At 41.8% G+C, this 22966-nt stretch overlaps 1 protein-coding gene across 5 annotated transcripts in view; it reads left to right on the forward strand.

The window, feature by feature from the left end:
- Positions 1-363: 363 nt before the first annotated feature.
- Positions 364-22966, forward strand: part of NDST2 (N-deacetylase and N-sulfotransferase 2) — a 125707-nt gene continuing 103104 nt past the window's right edge. For 2 of the 5 annotated variants that reach the window (XM_059851362.1, XM_059851366.1), the window contains exon 1: positions 364-515. The gene's annotated coding sequence lies outside the window, so the exon portion shown is untranslated. Of the gene's footprint in view, positions 516-9490; positions 9715-22966 lie in introns of all 5 variants that reach the window. The other 3 variants (XM_059851363.1, XM_059851367.1, XM_059851364.1) reach the window with 2 other exon arrangements.

The raw sequence follows: 22966 nt of genomic DNA on the forward strand, positions 1-22966 counted from the left end.
CTCCACCGCTTTAACGTAGCAAATTGCACCGTGCGTGTTTGTGTTTCTCGGGAGGTTGCTGTCGGCGATGTCACAGCAGCGGCAATCCCTACTTACTGCTTTCCTGGGCATCCCACGCCTTCCGCGCTGCCGGGAGCGAGGCGGCCGCGACCGTGACGGGCAGCTCCGGGCCACGGCGGCGCCGCCGGTCCCCGCGGCCGCGGGGAAGCCCCCGCCACGTGCCCGAGTGCGGGGCGCGGCCGGGCTGCGGGACCCCAGCCCGAGCCCTCCCCGCGCGCTGCCGGCGGGCGGGGCCCCGCGCCCCTCCCTCGCTCCGTCCCGCCCTCCCCGCGGAAGATGGCGGCCGGGCGGCGCGGCGGCGGCGGCGGCTCCCCCAGTGGCCGGACGGACGCGCAGCGCCCCGGAGCCGGCGGGCCGCGACCGGCCTGAGCGCTGCTCGCGGCGCCGGGGGACGCCTGTCTGCTCTCCCTCAGGGACCCGTGCCCTCCCTGCTCGGCGGGGCCTCCTTGCGGCAGGTGAGGCGGAGGAGGAGGAGGGCAGCGCGGCGGTGGCGGCCCGGCCCGGTCCGGCTCGGAGGGCGGCGGGGCTGAGCGAGCGGCGCTGGCGGGGCCGGGGGAAGTTGTGCCGGCCGGGGGCGATGGTCACGGGTGCGGGCGGTCTGTGAGGGGCGGCCGGAGCGTGGGAGGAGGCGGGGGGGCCGAGCCGGGGCGGGCGGTGCGGAGGGCGCTGCCCCCAGCCCCGGAGCCACCTGTGCGGTCGGGGGACCCGCCGGGAGCCCACTCCGGGGGACCCGTGCCCCAGCACGGTGCTCCGTTGCCGGCCGTGCCCGGGGCCGAAGGTTTCGCAGCCTTTCAGGTCTGCTTTTGTCGGATGCTGGGCCCCCGACACGCGGCTGGGAGCGGCGGCCCCTGCCCCATCGCGGCTGCCGCCCCTCGGAGCCCCTGTGCTCCGGCCGCCGGCGGGGAGCGGGGTCCTGGGCCGGAGCTGCGCTCCCGGCCTTACTCCAGCTTTGTTTACCCTACGGCGTCGTGTTGCGGGCGGCGAGGTTGCTGAGTACGGCGGGACCGGCGCCCAAGTAGTCGGCGTGCACCGGGACAGGGGATGCTCCTGATCCCGTGGCGAGGCTGCGGCTGCACTGCCCGTGCTGCACACGCTGGTCTCTGGGGGCTGCTCTCAGAGCAGGCCAACCGCGGGTACAGTTGTGGTATTAAAAAGACACAACAAAAATTACGTAGAGAAAGCTAATGGAACGTGAGGAATCGTTCCTGTAGTATTTTCCATCGTACTTTAGTTCTTAAAACATTTTTACAGAGGTAAAGTGATAAATAAAAGCATGAGACATCCCTGTTTGCTTATGCAAGAGTGAGTAAACTGTTGCCTGAATTAGAAGTGAGCAAATGTCAGACCTCTGAATTCAGCCGCAAGTTAAGCTACTCCACACTGGGATCCTTTGTGACCGATTTTGCCAAAGACGTATTCAGAGTTGTTAATTGTATGTGCATTTCTCATTAGGAAATGTAGCTTTGTCCTTTGTGGCAGAGGTAAACTAGAAACTTCTGATGGATTGTTCAGGTTATGTGCAGTCAATTATCTGTGGTAATTGGGCTGCGAAATTTTGGGTGATGGCAGTATGGAGGGACGCGTCATGTACAAAAACACCCGAAGAGACAGAAAAAATTAGAAGCTTAGCATCAGCCCCAGGAGTTCATTGGCCTGGGTGCTTACACGTGCTGACATTGCCCATGTGAGCTGGCTCGGCACCTGGACAGCGATCCCAAAGCCAAGCCCTGTAGAACTGCTGCACAAAGACACCTGGGGTGCCCCACACACAGTGGGTTTGTGGAGTATTTCTTCATTGGGCTTCTTAGTGCAGCTGTTTTCATGGCCCTTAGATCACTGATCTGCTGACAGAATGGACATAGGCATTTTCTTCACCCTGCACAAAAGTGATTGTGGTGTGTTGAGATTGTTGGTTCCAAAAACAGCCAGACTCCAGTAGACCAGTTTTGAGCCAGTGGAAAATCTGTGTGCTTAAGTCTGGAAACCAGCATAAAATGGTGTAAAAACTTTCTCCTGTCAGCAGCTGTGAACAAGTACATATCTCTTACAGTTATTATCTTATTCAATTGCTGCTTCTTAAATTGTTCTTCCTTATCCCAAATTCCTCTCTTTGCTTGTTCTTACCTTTTAGTTTTTGTTCTTCCCTGAGCACATGGCAGTGTTTTCCTTGTTGCTTCTTGAACTTGGTTTTGTAATCGGTCTTCTCTTCCTCTGTTTCAGTATTTCTTCATTCCTTGTAAAACTGCATTTTTGCATGTGTATATGAACTATGAGGAACTGGGATTTAAAAAAAAAGGCACAGTTCAGAATGAGCTGTGAGCAAGGACACAGAGCAGGAGTAGTGGTACCTCTGTCCATATAAAATGTTTTGCTCCAGTTGCAGAAATTACTTTTGCTTTTGGGTACGGGTTCTCAGACTGGGTGACAGAATGGAGAGTGGGGGGCAATCTGGCAGCAAAATGAGATTATGATACAGAAAATTGAGAGTCGGTGTTTTGAGGTATGGTACAAAATGTGCGATTTGTTTATCAGGATGTGAGCGTGTGCCTGGGCAAGCTGGGTCTCCTAGCAGCATCTAGTAGTGCAGCGGTGGTGGGATCTGCTGCATGGATTTCACATAAAGCATGTTTCACTGTTGTGCCTAACCTTTAGTCTGATCTGCATCAGAACTCATGTAGGGGCCTGGTAAAAATAGCTTGAGCCTACTTTTGTATTTACATTTGTAATTCCATGTTTGTTTGTTTGTTTTTAGTGGGGGAAGGGGAAATAACCAAATGCAGCTAAGATTTCGATGTGCCCTATCTCCCCATCACTGAGCCTTGTTTCAGAGGACTGAATGACTGCCTCAGATCTCTGAGTGGTGTATCTGAAGTATGTGGTGATTCTCTGAGCAGAGCTGCACAGATAAGATAATCCATTTCATTTTAATTGGCAGAGTTGTTTACACATGATCTCTTGCTCATTTTCCTCTTTTAAAAGAATGCATATCCATCCCTGATTACAGCTCAGGTCAAAATCCCTCAGCACTTGTAGCAAATCTCCTTTAATTGGTCTCATTTAGCTCTCATAAGGTTGTGTTTGAGTTCTCGCTCTTCCGAATCCTTTTCCCCAATCTGTAATGTAATTTATTACAGGATATTTTATAGACAAGGGAGCAGCCTCTGGCTGTCAGCAGCCTTTGCAGTGTATCAAATTTCCAGCTCAACAGGCAGCTGCAGTGGAGTTTGTGGGTGTAAGGCAGTGATGCTGCAGCAGCAGCACGCAGTCAGTCGGTGGTGGCGGCACTGGGCATGAGTGCAGCGTTTGTCCTGGATTCTGGAGATAATTGGGATGAATGCTCCTGTTTGCTCTCTCTGCTTCTCTAGTTTTATTCTTGCTTTGCTGATGCAGGGGTCTTTGAGTTAATTTTTTTCCTTTCTAGCTGTCTTTCCAATCTCTTTGTTTCAAGGCAGACGCATCCAAGTTGCTGCTGTTTTCTGATGACAGGCCTTGAGCAGCCCAGGAGTGGTGAAAGGCAAGTACTGGGAGTGTATTTTTAGAAGGCCCAAAGCAACATTAGCTGTCTTTAGAAAATTCCCTGTGACTTTGCTGAACACAGTTGCTTTGGTTAATTGAACATAATGCACAGAGGTGAAGCTCTGTATTTCATTATGCCTGCGCTGAGGCACTTCACCTCTGGCCTGTAACAGCACAGTCTGCAGGCACCATGCACTCTGCAGCTCCTGCCTTATCACCAGGTGTTCTGACATCAGCTCTGAAAGGCTCGAAGTCTGGGTTTTTCCTTTTTCTGAGCTGTACCCTCTGCTTTTACGCTGGCAATTTTCCCACTACGGTAAAATCAGAAGGGACCATATGCCTCTGCTTCAGCTGCTGGAGGTGGCAGACTGCGTGGTGCATCAGTGAAGGTGCAGACAGACCTTTTGCTTTGCTGATCCTGCTCTGGAAGCAGGAATCTCCAGTAGAGCTGTGGAGCACATATCTTAAATCACCACTGAAAGATTTAGTGGAGTGGACAGATCAGAGCCCTACCTGTTCTTCGTGCATAATGATTTTTGAAGGTCTTTGTCCTCTGATAGTTGCTGTTTGGGGACTGTTTTTCAATATAGACCCATATCCTGAAAGGAAGTTGTACAGATCACAAGACTCAATCCATATGTGCTCTGTTAAAAATTCAGTAGAACTCTCTTGACATGAGAGATGAATTAATCTTCTGGACCAGGAAGATACCCTCCATCACATTCTTGCCTGCTCTAATATTTTTTAGTAAGCTAACTGATTTAGCAGTGAACATGAGGGATTTGGTAAGATTGTAAGTGCAGTTTAGACCTTCTCAAAATATTTGTGGCTTATGCTGGGCAGTGTAACAAGATCTGTTTTCACAGAATCGGGATTTGCTGTTTGCTTGTTTTCTAAAGCTGCCCAAACTCTTCAAACAAGGAAGAGGGATGGGCACACTCTCTCTCTATATAGACTCAACCTGCTTTTAAATTTGTCAAGAAAAATAAATAGTGCAAAAAAATAAAAAAAAATTAAAAGGACATCTTCATGCTGCACTTGCTTATGTACTAGCAACACCAAGAATGTGTTTGGAAATACCTGTCCCTTCCAAATGTGTTTGTAGCTGTGTGTAACCACAGCTATTCTTTCTGCTGGGGTTGCAGATGTGGAGTATCAACAGTGCTTGCAGCTCTTCTCAGGCTGAAATGTTACCACCTTAACTTAGTCTGTGATAGTGCCCTCTTCTTTCCATTAAGTGAACTTTATATTTGCCATTAAATACAAATTATGAAGTTATGCATTAGAAGGAACAGCAGTCAGATACCAACGTTCATATTTTTTTCTCCAAAATCAAAGGAGGTAGAAGAAGGAGAGATATATTTTGTCCTTTGTTCAGTGTACAGGGCTTGTGCAGGTCCTAGAGCTGGTAGTCTCTGTGCTTTGGGTGTCTCACTCTGCACTTAATGTCTACTGCCTTTTGTCACGTTTTGAGTGTGGAATGGAAGTGAGGCAGTGTGGGATACAGTTGTACTGCGCTAGTACTGATCTGTTTTCTCTCAGCACTGTAGTGCATTATTCTGAATTCTTTTTTTTCCCTCTTTAGAAATATCTCCATTAGTAGAAAAGATTGTCCACGGCATTCTCAGTAAAGCGAGAGACAGCAGAGTCTCTGCCCTCCTCTCTTACCTCCCTAGCCCAGTACAGCAGCTCACAAGAGGAGGATGCCTCCTCAGAGAGGGTTTCCACGGTGGGGGAGAGAGTAGGTCGTAAAGCTGCATGTTAGATGGCACACCAGCAAGTCATAGCCCTCTCCAAAGCCAGGGATCACTGCTGATTTTATTTATTGGTGTATGCTTTTTCTCTGTATTCAGTTGTTGGACTGGGAGCTGGGTTGTCATAACGGATGGAAGAGGGAAGGAGTAAAGAGGTACAGCAAAATGACAATTTTATCCCTACTTAATCTCTTTTTGCAGTTCTGGTCTGCCATCTGGTCTGTCTCTTTGAAAGCATACAACCCTGTCCTTACTCTTCCCTTTGTATCTCCAATCTCCTGCATCCTTTAGTTCTGTGTTAGGAGCTCTCCAGGAATGTTACACTCCTCTTGAGTGGTTTGTGTTGGGAGGCTCCTGTGTCAGGACCATTAGATTAGCTGATGGAGCTACTTGTTTTCCTTTGATCGGATTTAGTTTTACGGTTCCAGATGATTCCATTAGCCTAATATTTTATTGGTCTTTAAGCTTGTCTCTAATTAATGCTAATTTGCTTGGCAGTACTTCTGAAGTAAAATCAGAGCTTGCACATGGGTTTTTAGAGCTCTTCAGCAGATCTTAACTCTTAACATTTTCAATCACTTTGGTATTAATTCCTCAAAGGAAACAGTGGAATGATAGGCCTTAGCTGTTCTACATTGTGAGTAGTAGAGTTCAATTTAGAAAAGCTGAGAAACTTGAGATTTACTTCAGAAAGGTTAGAAGAACCACAGAACATTTACAAATGTCTATTTTTGTTTTAAGAACCTCTTACTGAATGACTTTGCATTAGCTCTTCAGCCCTTACTGGTGCTTTAGAGTAAATGGAAAATTTTGTATCACAAAGGGCTTTTAAGCCACTCAGATTTAGCTTCTCTTGGATGATGAGAGTTGGACTCATCTGATTACATGTGAAAATATAGTATGTAAATACAGCTCAAGTGTCCACATCTGAGCTGGGCACTGTAAGTTCCCTTTATGTTAAGGGTATGTTAGGGCACATTTCTAAATCTACCCTAAAGTAGATGTCCACATTTATTGAGGTGATTCACTTGCTGGAAATTTTTTTTTGCTTTTCCACTGAATATATTAAAAACTGAGAATGTCACTCCAGATGTAGAGAATGTCAGCAGGATAAGTATCTGAGCAGAAGCTGAGTTGAACACTTTCCAGTGAGACAACTAACTTGCTTGTAATCCTGGACTGCTTTTCAGTGTAGCATTTTTAATATTGTCACTATTAATTATGTATATTTGCCTCTTCTGATCTCAACTACCTTTCCCATATTTAGAACATTTTTTCTGTACGTTTTTCTTTTTAAGCTAATGCTGACATGGGGATTCTGTGCCACTCACACTTAATTCTGAAAGCTTTTGCAAGTGCTGACTTTTATAGCTTATTCTGCAGCTGTCGATTGTCTTTGCCCATGCCTCTGAGAGTAAGTTGTTCAACAGCCAGGATTCCATTTTAAGTGTAACCAGGACCTTACTGTGGTCCTGGACAGCCATGCCTGTCCCAGAGGAGTCAGACCAAATCATGGCTGGGTGTTTGATTCAAAATCTAGCTGCAGAGATTGTAGTTGATTCTAAGTGAGGAGAGTATCAAAATGTCAGGTACTGCCCAATGACTTTTTTCTGTCAAGAGACCAGTTTCTCTCCTGCATAGGTTTTGCACTGGGTTTTGCATTGCTGGAAGCTTAACCTTGACCAAATGGTGAGGTCAGGTTTGGAGTGGCCCAACACAGTGGCACATAACATGACTGAGATGAATAATGTAATTTCACAGCAAGTTGAATACCTCTTAATATTTAACGGCCCAAGATAAACAAGGAGCACAGCAAGATTGGGAACTCTTGTGCAGTTTAATAAAAGGCAGAAATTTCAGTGGAGAAAAATTTGGTGTTTTGCTTGGCCCCTTAAAATGTCATCATCTTGAATCTGTCATCACCCATGTTTTGTTTATCTTTCTTTTCTGGACATCACCTGTGTGTAGGTCAGTTTCAAGTATAGAGATGTCTTTGAAGTGGTATCCTTTGTCTCAGCAATGGAGCTACAGAACTGAAATCATCATCACCTAACTGTTGGAAAACTGCTTGCCCTCAATTTATTGAGGGCTGTAGAGGTATTAAAAAGAGCAGACAGAAACTAGTGTAGACATTGCATTGATCAAGACAGAGTGTCTGTGCGTAAGGGCTGCTGCAGCTCCCTGTTTCATCATCTGTGTGAATCTACTTTCAAGAGAACAATGTGAACTACTGTAGTGTTAAACCTGCTTTTTCAGTGGGATAAGGTGGGATCCTGGCCTAGTCCAGCAATTGTGAGGAGACAGATTCATTTCAGCATTGAAGCCTGACATAAATTGCTGCTCTCCATGTCTCGTCTGTTGTCCAGAACAGCTCTGAAACATTCAGCTTTCCCCTGTCCCCCCATTTTGGTTACAAATAATGTGTTTAATTTCTTACTTTTAATTTCATTGGTTTTGTTTTTTTGGGTTTTTTTTTAAATTAAATGCTCAGGACTCACTCAGTGATAGTGAAGCTCAAAATGCATGTGCCTTACTTTTGGCTGAGTCATAATCATCTTCCTCATAAGCAGAGATCTGTTGGTGTCTCCTGATTTAGTTATTCTGGAGACTTCTATCTATATCCTTCCTTTATGTTCCTTTTTCTGATCTGGTCCTTTTTCTGATTCTCTTGTATCAAAGCATGATGTGAATGAGCCTGCTTTCCTGAGTCAAGGCTACCATGAAAACGTGCTGTTATCATGTGCCTACATCTATATTTTAGTATCCTGTAACTGTGCGTGGAACAGGGTGTGTTTCTGTGGCCTGAGTCCACATAGACATATAAACACAAAGCTTTCTGCTGGAAAACTTGCTTTGCCTCAAACAAAATATTGATGTTTGCCTTTCCCAGCATTACTTCTAAATACAAATTCCTCACTAACCACACGTGATGCTACAGTGCCTGTGGTAGCAGGCAGAGCTTGAAAGTTCTTTCTGGTCTTGTGTTGTGTATGTGGGCAGGTTAAGAGCAAACTGGTGTTCAGGGATTGTCATAATTGCAGTTGGTATTGAACATAAGGTTTCTCTGGGGTTGTTAACTCTTGCATGTAGTAGAGCTATGGTATAATTATTTTTATGTTAGTCCTAGCATTTTCCTGTTGCCAAATGGAAGCAGGGTGAAGATGCCCTTTGAACATACTCCTCTTGGTTGCATTTAAACTGATACTGCTGCTGAGGAAAGCAATCCAATCCTGTCTGGCGTTTCTCTGTATTGGTGCAAGAACTCAGCAAGGAGGATCAGGAAACTCATGTGGAAGTTAACAGAACAAAACAAACCTCCTTTTTTGCTATGTAATCATTCTCCAAAAGGGAAAATGTTACTGTAAGAAACCCTGTCAGGCTCAAATGCTCTTGCAGTGGCACACCACGGAGTACCTTGAAGATAAGATGAATTGATAGCATGCCAGAGCAGCTGTCTTTGGGGGAGAGGAGTGACCACCTAAAGACATGCCAGATGGTCATCTCAGTACAGTTTCACATGGTGTAAGCTGAAGAGGAGTCTTGTGCTACTTCTATCTGCATCAGTCCTGCAAAGTTTTTAAATCTAGGTTAGCCTTAACTAACAGTGGTCATGAGAAACTCTGAAACAAGCAGCAGGATAAGAGCCAAGCTGCATGCCCAGGAGACTGAGAGCCAGCAACTGCAGTCTTTTATTGCTGCCTGTTCTTTTCCACCTCTAATTGGACACTGGATTAATTTTTATATCACTGGTTTCTTGTAAGGGGTAAGATTGAAGAAGTAATAGCAATAGTAGTCTCTGATGAAAATGGGTCCTGAGGAAGAGCAAAGTAGTCATTTTGATCAAGGTGCAGACCAGCCCTGAGTTCACAGGTTCTGCCCTTTTTTTTTTTCTTTTTTTTTTTTTCTTTTTTTTTCTTTTTTTTTTTGCATCTACTCCAAGACTTCCCAGCTTCTCTGATGAGCAGTGCTGTATTATATTTATGGTCCTGTGCAATTTACCAGGACAACATGACATGTTATGTCAGAAAACTAGTTATGTTTCTATGGAATTAATCTTGGGCTTGGTTTTTTCCATATTTTGTTGGGGAAAAAAACAACCAAAAGCAAACAAAGAAAAAACCAAACAAACAATAGCAATGTTTCTGTGTTTTCCTCAACAGATTTTCCAGCACCCATGCAGAGACAGTTTGTCCCATGATACTATTCTGGACAGATCTTTGAGGACTGAAATTGTTGGGAGTGCTCAGGCCCCTTCCTCTTCCTGCAATTATATCTTCCTGAAATGCATCCTGTGCAGGGGTGACGATCAGCTCCAGGCAGTGCTGGGAGACAGGGCAGTGGAAATTGATAATGTCTGCACTGGAAGCCAGGCTTTTCTTGAAGGGTATGTCTGTAAACTCTTTAGTGTTACCGAGTACTTCTGAAAATGAAGAAAGAATAAAAATTCAGCCAAACGCATCTTTATACAGCTCTATGGTGTAAACCACAGATGCAAGATTCTGGTTTTCCCTGTCATTAGGCTTTATCTGGAGAGAGCATTTGGTGGGGATACAGATGTTATTTGGTCTTCATGGGTTAGTGATTTAGAAACCTCATGCTTGATCTTCTGGGATGGGATGGGTAACGCTAAGCTTGAAAATGAGCGTTGAGAGCTGCTCATTTTGTTCTGTCTTCGCAACTCTTTCTCACTGGTGCTACACAGTCTCTGCTAGCTCCTCTCTGGTGGGATACTGTAACTTTTCCTGGGGCTCTGTGGAGTTCCATCCTCATTTGCAGTCATGACCTTTAACCACGAATGTCTTCCAGTGTAGCTGTGAAACTGCTGACAGAGCTGGGGAAGTGGTTGCAGCGCTTGTGAGCACAAATGCCAGGACTTTCATGATAGCCAGAATAACATGAGGGAGCTCTCAGCCAAATGAAATATTGAAACCTTATATGCACAGACATTAGGATATAACACTTAAGTCTTAAAATTTAAATTTCATAAAATTAATTATCCTTAGGTAATACTTTTTAGAAAATCTTACCTAGCTTGATTCCATCTTGAAGGAGAAGAAAGGAGATGCATGAAGAAATGTGGGTTGGGGTTTTTTTTTCATGTAAAGTTGTGGGAACAAGCTGGCTACTGCAGTGAAATTCATCCTGTGAATGTGAGGAGACTTCTTATCCCCCTTTTCTGCTTGTAATGCTGGCTTCACTGAGACTGCAGAAATCAGTGTGGAATACAAGGAAAAAGGAGAGATGAGGTTTGACCAATACTGATCTGAATCTAACTTTGAGTTGGTAATACTGGTGCAGAACATTCTTTGTCCTATCACTGTCACCCAAGATCATCTTAAACAGTGATGAGAAAGTGTCACACAAAAATTCTTAGTAATGTTGGTTAATTTTTGTTGGGTTTGGAAATTACAAATTCTAGGAAGCAGTCCTTGAGAGCAGTGAGTGCAGTACTTCTTCCCCTGTTACAGTCGCTCAGATATATTGTCTCTCTCCTGGGGAGCAAGTGATACAATGCATTTTTTTGGCTTGGCAAGCTTCTTGCACAAGGTCAGCATTGCCATTACACTGCTAGCCCAGCATAGACATACTTTAAATGTACTAGCTGCAGAGGTTGTACATGACTACTGACTTTTTTGAATGGTTCAATATTAGGTATTCAGCTTGAGGCCTTTTATTCATTGGCAGTGCCAAGTGCTGTAAAAATTCTGTGCCTGTATAATGTAGCTCATATTTGGCATAACTAATCACTGCTAGCGTTTAAAACCTTTGGTGTATAGTGTATCTGGGAGCAGGTAGCTATAAGACTGGGCAGAGGAATCCCCTGTCTTTTCCTTCTTCAGTAAAAGCTCTTTCTTAATATGAAGGTCTAGTTGCTGCTATTTCTTGTATAATGTGCAAAGCACAGCAGTATGTGGGCAGCAAACTAATGCAAAGAGTTCTCCTGTCTAGTGTTTCATTGTTCTTTCTGCCTGAGGGTTTGCAACCTTGGTCTTTTTTAGTTAAAATCTTTAAACAATGGATTATCTGTTTTCTCAGGCTTTAGAGGATTTGATGTAGCAGTCACCCTTAGGCATTTGGCTCAAGATTACAGCAATAAGTGCATTCATCAGAGCCCCCTGGCCCTTCCAAGAGCCAGGCAGTCATAAGATTATCTCTACCATATTCATCTACTTCTAACTCCAGTGAAGTGTGTCACCCTGTTAAGAATTTGAGGTAAGTCCTGTTGTTCCTGAGCAGTTGCACTCAGATTGCTTGTAAGAAAAGGGGGGGCTGTGTGTGGTGAGGTTGAGAGCACCTGCAGTAGGCAGACTTCATTCTTGCTGTGATGTTGGTTTTTACAGCATTACCAATTTGTACTTTCCAGGAGATCAGAAACCTTTTTGGAAAGCCAGCTTTGCTTCTTTCCCCCCAAGGTCCAGCAGTCCAAAAATTTCATATGGCTTTAAAATTTTGACATTGGAATGTAATTTTGATCAATATTGACATTTCTGATCTTTGTGTGCCAGCTGCTGTTTTTCTGAATGGTTCTGGGACTGGAGGGCCCTGTGCCAGAGATTACAAAGCAGTTGCCACCCAGCCGTGATACCTGACGTGGCAGTTTCTGTAAGAGTGCTTCCCGATTGCACTGTTTAAAGAGTGGACTATGATGTTTTTCTTCTGTTACTGTGAGATCTAAGGTAGTTTACAGATATTGGATATTCTTCTCTGTTGCTTTGGAGAAACGTATCAGCTCTCAGAAGGAGACCCAAAAGTCAGTTTCAGTGCAAAACTACATTTTCTAAAGGAGTTTATTTCTGGGTAGAAGAGCTGTTTGTTGTGTGACTTTGGATGGATAGTGCTTTGCAGAGTGGGGCTTCTAAAGAGAAGCTTTATCTCAGGAAAGTTCAGTTGCCAAAAGAGAAATGTTAGGGAATTCACAGGTGACCAGAGAGGACAGGCAAGTGTGGCATGAGGAATGTGAGAAAGTTAGATGGAAAAGATGGGTTTTGAGGAGAAAGGAAGATGAAGTAGCTAAGATGCAGATAGCAGGAGTAGATACTGCTACTTTGTAGCATCTTCCTGTGACATGGATGGAATGTAGGTCTCTGAATCTGAAGACCAGGCTGTCGGAGAATAATAAAAACTTTTGGCAATGCTGCTTCAGTTCTGTAGTGCTTCCACCCTGAGAACAACCACCTGTAGTTGCTATAACTTCCAGTTAGCTCAAGGTGCCCCTATGGCTTATCAGATGATTGCTCAGCCCAAGTGATACCAGTGGGATGCTTGTGTAGTGGAGTTTGTCATTCAGGATTTTGCTTTAATGTGGGATTTGTACACAGGAGGAGGGACGCTCTTAGAGGCATGTGTATGTATGTACACTACCACATTCAGAAGGTGGTGAGGGCAAACATAAGATAGAACATATCAGAATTAATTTTGTTTGAGCAACTTTGGTATGTCCCTCTTAAATAAAGCAAGTTCTTACTTGCACAAATCATAAAAATACAGTGGAAAAATTTAATTTTTCAAAATGCGTTCATTTAATTCTACCATCTATACATGCTTTATTGTAATTACTGTAAGGAAGAAAGCATGCTACAGGTTGAGGGTTGTTTTCTGTCTTCTGGTATTAATTGACCTTTTGGAATCCAGCAGTGTGAGTGATCTCATCATTAGGCCTATCAGAGACGTCCTTTAATATTTTGAAAACTGTTGAATCATCTGGAATTGTTCTTCTAATAAATGGAGAGATTATTTGACCCAAGTAAAACCCTGATGGCTAACATCAGGGAGATTAGTACTAGATCTTTTTAGCAGTACTTAGATACCTCTCCATGTTTTTGAACTGTCAATGCAAGAAAAGCTGAAACCAAGTAAAAGTAGCTTTGAAGATGGATAGCAAGATATTTAATCTACTTCAGGGACACCATTAATTGCAAGAGATGAATTAATGGCTGTGTGAGGCTTTTTAACGGGGGAGAGGGTCACACGGTTCCTGTTCAGGTTTTCAGATGATGGAGAGGAAGCCAGCCAGCACACTGATGAGGTTTAGCTTTTGCTGGTCTAAGTAGGTCTGGCCAGATCAGGACAGAAAATTCAGTTCATGACAGTGAAAATTATAAGAAAATGCTTTATTTAGCTGTTCTAATAGTTTGTGGTGGATGAAGGGATCAAATTACTGCATTGGAATCTCAAGTGGATTGTTCATTGTATTTCTTTCTTTCTGTCACTTAGTTGAGTAATCTCAATTTTGTGTGTTGTTTGGCTGTTGTTTGGCTGTTTTTAGTATGTGCTACCTCAGATTTTTATAAAACAGCATCATGAGGACACCAGCTGCTTCAAACTTGACATTCTGCAGGTAGGAATCATATATAAAGGCAAGTTCAAAAGAGCAGCACTCCAGTGAATAGCTAATTCATACACTGTTCCAACCATCAAGGGAGGCATGAATCTTCCTGGTGTACCACAGCTGTGCTGACATGCTCAGAAAGCTTTGTATTTATCATCATTCCTTGTGATAAGGGTATTGCTGGTCCTGTTGTTCCTAGGCCTGGGTGTTGAGCTCTGAGGAAGGTGCTCTGAGCTCTGCCCTTCAAGCCTTAGTGCAGGGGCACATAAAGGGTAATCCTGCTGTTGAGAAACACAGGCAGAGAATGTGCAGTGCATGCGTTGTCAGTATCTTTCCTACTGATTGCAGCATCTTTATCAAGTACTGTGATTGCAGAGTCATTTCTATTTGTGAAATTGTTTCTCTGTAAAAAAGATCTTGTAAAAGGGATATTGACGATTTTTTGTTGGAAGTAGTTGCTTAGTTAGAGATACCTTGCTGTCATCAGAAGGGGAAACTGTCAGTTATACTGGGAAATAACAAATTCACTTCTGGCCAAAGGAAATATATTCCACTCAGTAGACAAATTAATGTGTGGAATGTATTGCTACAGTACATCATTGAGGTTAAAAATGTGTAGGGTCAAAAGTAATTGATATGTATGTGTCAGTTATATAAACAAATCCTGCAAATGAAAACACTTTTTAAGATCTTCTGGACAGCTTCCTTGAGCTCAAGATATCCATAAGTATAGACAATAATAAGAAGGACTACTTTTCCTTATTCCTGTTTTGCAAATTTGTCTTTAAGGCTTTCTTATGCTAGGCTTTGAAATACCTGGAGCTGGACAGTACAGGTTGTAGGAACTGATGTGAATAAGTTTTAGGCCAAATTCAGAATGAGTTTCTTATGTTTTAAACAGCTATGATTCTTGTCAGATCACAAAACAATTACAAATATCCCATTTAAAACAAGGTGTTAAAATCAGATTATTACACTGATGATAAAATATTTGGTAGAAATGTATTCTGCATTGCAGATTAACACTAAAAATATATGCAGAGTTTTGACAGAATTGAGGAAAAAATGTAGTTCAAGGGGAGGCAGTCTTCCTTCTTTTTTTGTGGTATGCTCAAGAACTACAACATAAAGTAGAACTATAACAGAGAGTAAACCTAGTTGTTATTTGGATGGATCAGGCAATGGCACATCTTCAGCTTACTCTCCCACCATGTTCAATTTAAGCCAAGCCCAGTATTAGTTCGTTTTAGACAGAAGTTTATGTGCTGTTGTGTTTGCCTAAACCTTTGTCCTTGTTGAGAAACTGAGGAGAGGTTACAGGCCTGTGCCAGTGCTCAACCCTTGCTCCACAAGAGTGTGACTTGAAAGTGGTCTTCTGTGCTGGTCTCAAACACAAAAGTATTTCCAAAGCAGTTGCTACCTTTCCTAAATAATTAGGCTTCTCTTTGTTTTTTTTGGCAAAAAGGTAATATTCAGATCCTTATTGGTTTATTAGACACAGTTTTTAAAAAAATCATTTGCTTCATGTATTTGGAAACAACAGTTTATGAACAGAAGGTCACATCTGTAGTTGAAGGTCAAATTACTGGTACTGTATATAGAAGTTGTTTGTTATCCATTCAGTCATCAAATGCCAGTAAATTAATGACACCAGCGTACCACCATTATAGCATGTTATCTTTTGGCTGTATAAAATCAGGAAGATGTTGCTTCTATTGTCAGCAATAGAAGATCTGAAAAGAACCTGTTTAAAACAATACAAGCATTATAGTTTTGGGCATCTTTTTGCACTTGTGTGTCTGACTTATGCTTTTTCACCTTTATGCTGGAGTTTCTTGGCTGGAGCTCTATTCCCTTTTTTGTTGTGATGTCAGATACTGGCCTCTCAGACAGGCATGACTGACCTGATGTGCTATCACAGTTTATAAATAGCCCTAGAAAATTAGGGCGTACTCCCAGTAAGAGCTGAGCTCTGTATATTGGAATTGCAGTGGTGGACCAGGAGTGGCTTGGTAGGGTGTGCTGATGCCAGGAGCTGAGGTGTGTTGGGAGGGGTTCATGGTCTCAGCCTTGGAATCGTAGATGCAGGAGTGGGAAAGCATAAAATGGGATGAGTGCATTTTAACTGATGTTTTCTAGTTTTTAGTTTTCCTTACTCAAAAATTATTTCAGTGTTGACAAGTGTGTGTGTTGATTAGTTTAGATTCTTTTCTACCTCCTTGACTTGTATTATTTCAAAGTCCCAGTGGTTTGACATGTTAAAAGATTTTTGTATACAGACTGCTGGAAGTACACAGTCCAAACAGGGAAAAGAGAAGCCTTTTTGTAGAAGGGTCCAAACAGAATACATTTTGATGCCTAAGGCACCTTTTTGTAACAGCTGTTACTTAAGAATTATATTTTTATTATAATCCACTGGAGAGAAACTAATGCTATTGAGAAGTTACTATTTTGTATAGATATGTGATATTTTATGTCTCTCCTCTTGTAGCATATTCTGCACAGTGCTTTATTGCCATCTATGTCTTCTTGTCCCACTATTTTCCTTCATATCCTGTTTTGCCTTCTCAATGCTGAAGTCAAAATATATACTGCTAAAACTAGAGATTCTCTCTTTTTTTTTTAAATCTTGGAGAATAAATTTGTAGTTGGAATTGTTTTCATCCAGGCTTGAAATTCTTTCTGCTTTCCTGCAATTTCTTGGGTACTACAGTTGAAAGGATATTGGCCATGTATTAGTGCATATGTGGCTGGAAAGGATATGTGGAAGTGAAAGTCAAAAGCTGGTATTTTTTTCCTTCTGTTTTTTAAGACAGAAACTAAATATAGTGAATGTTAAACAGATGGCTATGCTGTCGCATAATAAATATTTAAAGAAAATTAAATTATGTCCTGCTTGCTTGCTGACGACAGTTGCAGCCCCCATAGTAACAGCAGTAATAATAATAGGAGGATTTACAGTGTATTTATTTTTTTAATTCTCAAAGTGAGCTACCTAGCAAGGGCATTTGAGGAGATATTTTTTAATGTGGCAAAGATAAGTGGTGTACTTGAGGTCATCCGGCATGTCAGAGAATCTCTTGAAAGAGCATACAGGGTCCCCTTGACTTCCAGACAGTGTGTTTCCATTTTAAACCATGCTGATTTGCAAATACTTACTCGAGTACTTCCAGCAGAACTTTGGGCTTTGATGTGTTTTTTCCCTTAATTCCAACCTAATTGTTCATAAATGTTAAGTTGCCAAGAGGAGATAATAGAACCAGGCTTGCATTCCTGTCCAGCAAAAAAAAAAAAACCAACCCTGCACTGTAGATCCTTCTGAGAGTTTTGTTGTGAAGAGATGGTGGTAGATGCCAGAGAGATGACGAAGACTTAGCTGAAATGAGGGGTTTTATTTGTACAGCTGAGTTTCATCTTGTGGTATTAATAGCATACAGGCATTTCTTTTGGAGAGAGGGGATGGATACTGTATTTAGCAGAGGTCAGTGTGCTACTCTTTCTGCCATGAGCCGGAAAATCCCATTGCCTTTAACTGTTTACATGCGTTACCTGTCTTTATTGGGAGGAGTCTTCTGTAAATCATTCCGATGGTGCAAGTTTGAAAACTCTGTAAGAGACATAGGATGAAAACAAGAACTGTAATATTTCACTTAAAGGTGAGAAGGCTGGACAGCAGATCAGGTTCATGGCAGCAACAAAGTTCATCTGGCCATGGACCTTCTCCTTTTCCCTCAGGATTCTGCAGATGTGCTGGAGAGCACATTGAGGAGTTCATTAATTGTCTCAATTACCTATTTCTTGCTGACTTTTACTGATACTTTTCTATCCTCTGCAAGTAATATCACATAATAAAAGTGGAACTGGTGCTTATCGCGTGATAATTCACGTGATGGGAGTAGTTTGCTGCTGTATTGCAGCAGAGTATATAATCTGGGGGGTGAGTAGGATGGTTTTTGGATTTGGGGGCAGGTTTTTTTCCACTTGGTGAGGAAATGAGGCCTGGAATTCTTCACTGCCTCTGTAAAAATTTGTCATCTGCCCCAGTTTAAAGATATATTAATACTATCATGATCTCTTACATGCATGATTGGTCCTGTTGCCTGGATACAAACATAAAGTGATTAGAAAGATATCATTGATATGAAGTGAACAAAATAGGTCATTGAAGTACCCAGTTATATGTTTTTCCTGTGTGCCCACCGTGCATATTGGTACTTGACTCTTTTGCTTGCTTGTTGCAGATTGTGCTTTGCTCTAATGTTGCATTAGCTTTTTCACTAAGCTGCAAGTGTAACCTGTGTGATATTTTCTGACAGCTCTTTCTCTGTGGTTTCTTCCCTGTTCTTTGAAATATACCCTTATCAGTTTTTCTCACATCATTTGTACCCTTCTGTGGTCTGTTACCTTTGTGTGTCTGATCAAATGCTGTTTTGTCTCCTCAACTTTTTTCAGTGCGCAATAGTATTTTTAGTTTCTGCATACTGCCTTATTCTTCTTGGTAAATATATGCGCTGTGTCACATAAAGGAATATTAAAAATGCTACAAAAGCCCCTTGTTTTTTTAACATCTCCCTAGGGTCTTGTGATGGATTTGTTAAGGCTCTGGAGAGACGTCCCTTTCTAACCTAGCTTCTGGTTTAGCTCTTTGCTTTTCCATCATTTCCTGCAGCATTTTTGATTTTCTTAATACAAACAGATACTCCCTTCTGATACACTCTTAGCTGGTTTTGCATGGTTTTTTTTCAGGTGTAGATGAAAATGTGGCTGGCTTGCTTTTTTTTCAGTGACTTCTTTATTTCTTAAAGTCTGCACTCTAACTTAAGGTGTGATTTTTCTCTTTCCAGCTGTTGTAGTGTAGCACTCCATCATACTGTAGTTTTAAGAGTGAAGAAACTAAAGCAGTTTTTTAGTTCTCCTGATTTAACAGCAGCTGCTGGAGGTGGACTGCAGTGACAGAGTTCCTCGCTTCCTTCATGAAATGAAGTGTTTACTTAAACCCTGCTTGTGTAGGCCTTTGGTATGAACTGGCATGAACTTAGGAGGAGAAGGAAGAATGAAGATAGTGATATTGGCTTCCGAAATGCAGGATAGTAAAGAAAGAAAATATTTCCTGCTTTCTTTTGGCGAGTTGCTACATGTTGTTTGACCACCACTATTACTGTGAATGAGCGTTAGGTGCAGGCATCATACGTGTGTGTTATTTGGTGATAAGGGAGAGGAGAGGAGGATTGTTTTGTGGTTAATGAGCTTGTAACTGTGATTAGAAAATTAGATCTAGGCCTCTTGCTCTGCTTTTCATGTGAACTTTGGTAGTTCACTCATTGCTGTTTCAGTTCTGCTTGTGTAAAATTTGGATAATACTTCTGTTCTGCTTGTGTGCTGTATCCATTTCTTTTGAAATGGGTGTGGTACAGCATCTGTCTTTTGTTAGGCATACAGAAAGCTGATTACATATACAGATACTGTTAGAATCCTAGTGGTTTTGGTTGGAATAGACCTTATCTAGTTACTGGCACTCCTGCCATGACCAGGGACACCTTTCCACTAGCCCAGGTTGCTCAGAGCCAATCCAACCTGGCTTCAACGCTTCCAGGGTGGGGCATCTGCAGCTTCTGTGGGTGATATATTGCTGTGCCCTATCACCCTCATAGTAAAGAATTTCTTCCTAAATAAAACCTGCCCTCTTTCAATTAGTTTAAAGCCATTCCTCCAAGTCCTATTACTACATGCCATTGTAAGAAGGGCAGCTGTGTGTTACAGCTATATGTTTGGGTAGACGCGTAATATGCAATGAAGCTAACCTTGGCTGAAGCCTCTTGGTATGTGCTGTAATGTAAATAGAAGTGAGAATATGGTTGAAACAAATGATACAAAGTTTTCTCAACAATTTGGTCACAAAAAACTGTTTCCTGTTTTTTACAGTAGGTGGCATTTTCAAGTGTTGTCATAATTACTGTGTGATGGCTTTCAGATGTCATATATCCATGCACAAATACGTTAGAGAAAGATTGCTGTCTGTCATTTCATTAGTTTGCTTCTTTGATGTCATTATTATTTTATTGTAACGGCCAGTCTCCATTCTGGCGTACTTTGAGGCATAGAATGCACTGATGAGAAATAAAAAAGGAGAAGAGAATGCTGTATCCAGTCATAGAAGTGCTGTGTGTAATATGGTGTTCTGTTCTTAGTGCCCAATCTATTGTTTTGGAGGAAGTGATAGAATCTTTATTTTTTGTGTTACAGAAAATTGATCAATGGAAGAAACTGACCTGGATTGCTCCGGTCTGAACTCAGATCATGTAGGACTGCTGCAGTCTTTCTCTTTCCTGTGTTCTGGAACAATGGACTGCTGCAGATATTTTTGCACACCATATTTGAGGAAAGATGAGGGCCAACTGAAAGTAGCTCAGGAGAAAGTAATAGCAAAGAAAACATGACCTACCAGGAGAGAATGGAACAATCAGAATTATTCAGGGTAGAGGAGTTACAATAATGTAAAATTTTAAAGTGTACTGCAAAGAGGGAAAAAAAATTCTCTCCTGTTCTCTCTGCCCAGAAATAAAGGGTGTAAGTTGTATAATTAGAATTCAGGAAAAGCTTTCCAACAGTGCCAGCAGTTAAACAGTAGGCTTGATTGCTTAGAAACCAGGCATACTCTGTCCTGGAGGATACTAGCAGAGATAACAGGCAAGTGTGGAAATGGTTTAGGTGTCACTGATTCCAAGCCTGTAGCCTGTGATTTCAAGGGTACTGAAATGGTTTCTGTATAGTTTCCCTTCAATTTTAGGCATATTCTTTGCCCTGATAATTTTCATTGAAGTTTCTTGAGGATTTTTCTTTCTGCTAAATATTGCTTCAGTCAAGCTGGACTTAAATAAATTAAAGGTGAAGGTATAGGTTTAGAAAGTGTTTGCTAGAGAATGCTAATATATATAATGGAGGGTTTTTTCTAAACATCTTGTTTACTTTTTTTACAGTGCTGATCACGTGACTGTTTCCACTGACAGACAACATAAATTCTTACAGAGTAATGACAGGAAATTTATAGCTCATAATGAAAGATCTCCTTTTTTTGTTGTTTGTTTATTTCTCATTTTCTTTGTTGCTATGGTTTCAGACTGCCCAAGAGTTCTCTCTGTTAGAATTTCCTTAAATAATACACATTATTCTGTGTATTCTACCCACCTCACTCAAAGTTGTGTCCAGATGAAATTTTATTTGTTTTTGCTTTCTTTTGCAATTATTTAATAACAGCCTGAAAAAAATAGATGCTGATCTTTGAGAACTCCACAAATACCCTTCTTCCATGCTCAAAACTGATCAGTGATTCTTGTTTCATTTCTTTTTGCCAGTTTCCTGCTTGTGACAGTACTTTGTTCTTCTTGCCTGCACAGTGACTTGAGTAACCCTTTGTTAAGGACTCTACCAAATCTTTTGAGAAAGTTCCAATAAACAATGTGGTTTTGTATTCCTTTTCTCCATCAAGTTTTTTTCTAATCCTTGAAAGAATTCAGCTCTTTCACAGATCTACCTTGTGGTCAATTGATCTTGTCCCCTCAACTATGCAGAAGTCTTCAATGTTCATTCATATGGTCTTAAGGATTCTCCTTCTGTTTGTTTCTGAGAAGTCTTTGGGTTTTTGCAGACTTCCCAGTTACAGGATGTCAGGCTTGCTTTCTGACACTAAGGTGATACTTACAAGTGGGAGTTAAGTACAGGGCCTGAAGGACATTTTCTGTGGTGTAAGTTCTCACATAGCCCCACTCTCCTGTCCCTGCATAATCTCTGCAGAGTGCCATTATAGGTATTTGTGCAGATGCACAATGCACTGAATCTAAAATAGAAAAGCAACCTGGCTTACCACAGGGCAGTGGTGGCACGACAAAGGCAACGTGCTGCTGGCTAATGTGTGGGGAAGGGAGACAGCTGCTGCCTTCTAACAGCACCCCTGGCATAGCTGTGTATTGTAACTGGCTTAAGAGACATCAGATTGTGTGTTTTGGTCTTTTACATTAGATACTTTAGGCTGAGAGTAGGAAATTCTCAACAAGAAGTCACAGAAATGTAAATGTGGTAGTGCTGAAAAATACTCTACTTAGCCATGTGGAGTCCTTGTATTGTTGTATCTTACTGAAAAATGTATGGTTTCACACCTTTATTAGAGGCTGGGGTCTTTCTAAACTTCTAAGATGCCGAATGTTAGAAGTGAATTTACTATAAAGACACTAACAGAGGAGCTAGAGATAGTAGAACTAATTGGAGAATATAAAAGTACTTCCCACTTGTGGGGAGGCACTGGGGAGAATTCAGTCAAATGGTTTAACAAGAAATGTGTTTGTGTGTGCTCCAGTGAAGGAGTGAAACAGAAAAAGCACTAGTTTTTCAAGCACCAGTAACATTTGGAGTGAATAGCTGCACAGCAGATAAATCAGTTTACAGATGTGTCATGGTAGGAAGTGGTAAATTAATGCAGTTTTGAGTTACAAAAATTAAAGAGAAGTTCCTTCTTGAACAGCTGTGAGAGTTAACTTGCAAGTTCTTCCAGGCCCAAACGTCTTGTTTTTAGATAGATGTAAATGAACTGAAGAGATTGGAGGGACAGATGGCAAAGTAGTACAGACCACGGGACCTACAGGCACACATGCCTTCTTGGGCTATATGATAACCAGAAGTGTAGCTGAGAGATGTGATAAGACTCTACAAATATTTGAAAGGTGCATACTTGAAAGATAGAAACTAATTAAATGAGTAAAGTGAGAAGGGGCATAACTAGAAATAAGGGAATGAGGTTATAAAACATTTTGAAGTATGAAATAGTCTGCCCAAAGGAAAGACTGGAATAACAAATATATAAAAACAAATATATGATACAGAAGACTGATAGAAATAGTCAGGAAATAATCTAACATCAAAGACTCTGTTTTCTAATGAAAATAGATTAAATAATTTGGAAATATTTTACCCATTTAATCTATGTTTGCTTTTGAGGTATTAGGACAAGTTGGCAGACTCTTGTAACTCTTTAATATTGCCTCTGTAATGCTTCCTGCTGATTCAAATCTACATTGTGGCATACCAGTCTTAGATACTGCCTGTCCTCAGGAAAAAAGTGTTTTAAAAAGGAACAGTTGGGCAAACAGTATGAAAAGGTATAAGGGAAGAAGAAAGGTGAGTAAGTTTCAGGAATGATTTTTCAAGAATGGTGTCTTGCTACATTCTGCTTAAAAACTGTAGCTGCAGATAAATGGAAGCAAGCCAGTACTAGATATAGAAGTCTAGTTGCACTGGTTTGTTCCTGTTTGCAACT

The sequence above is a fragment of the Haemorhous mexicanus genome, chromosome 7 (genome assembly GCF_027477595.1).
Source record: "Haemorhous mexicanus isolate bHaeMex1 chromosome 7, bHaeMex1.pri, whole genome shotgun sequence".
Classification (NCBI taxonomy): Eukaryota; Metazoa; Chordata; class Aves; order Passeriformes; family Fringillidae; genus Haemorhous; species Haemorhous mexicanus.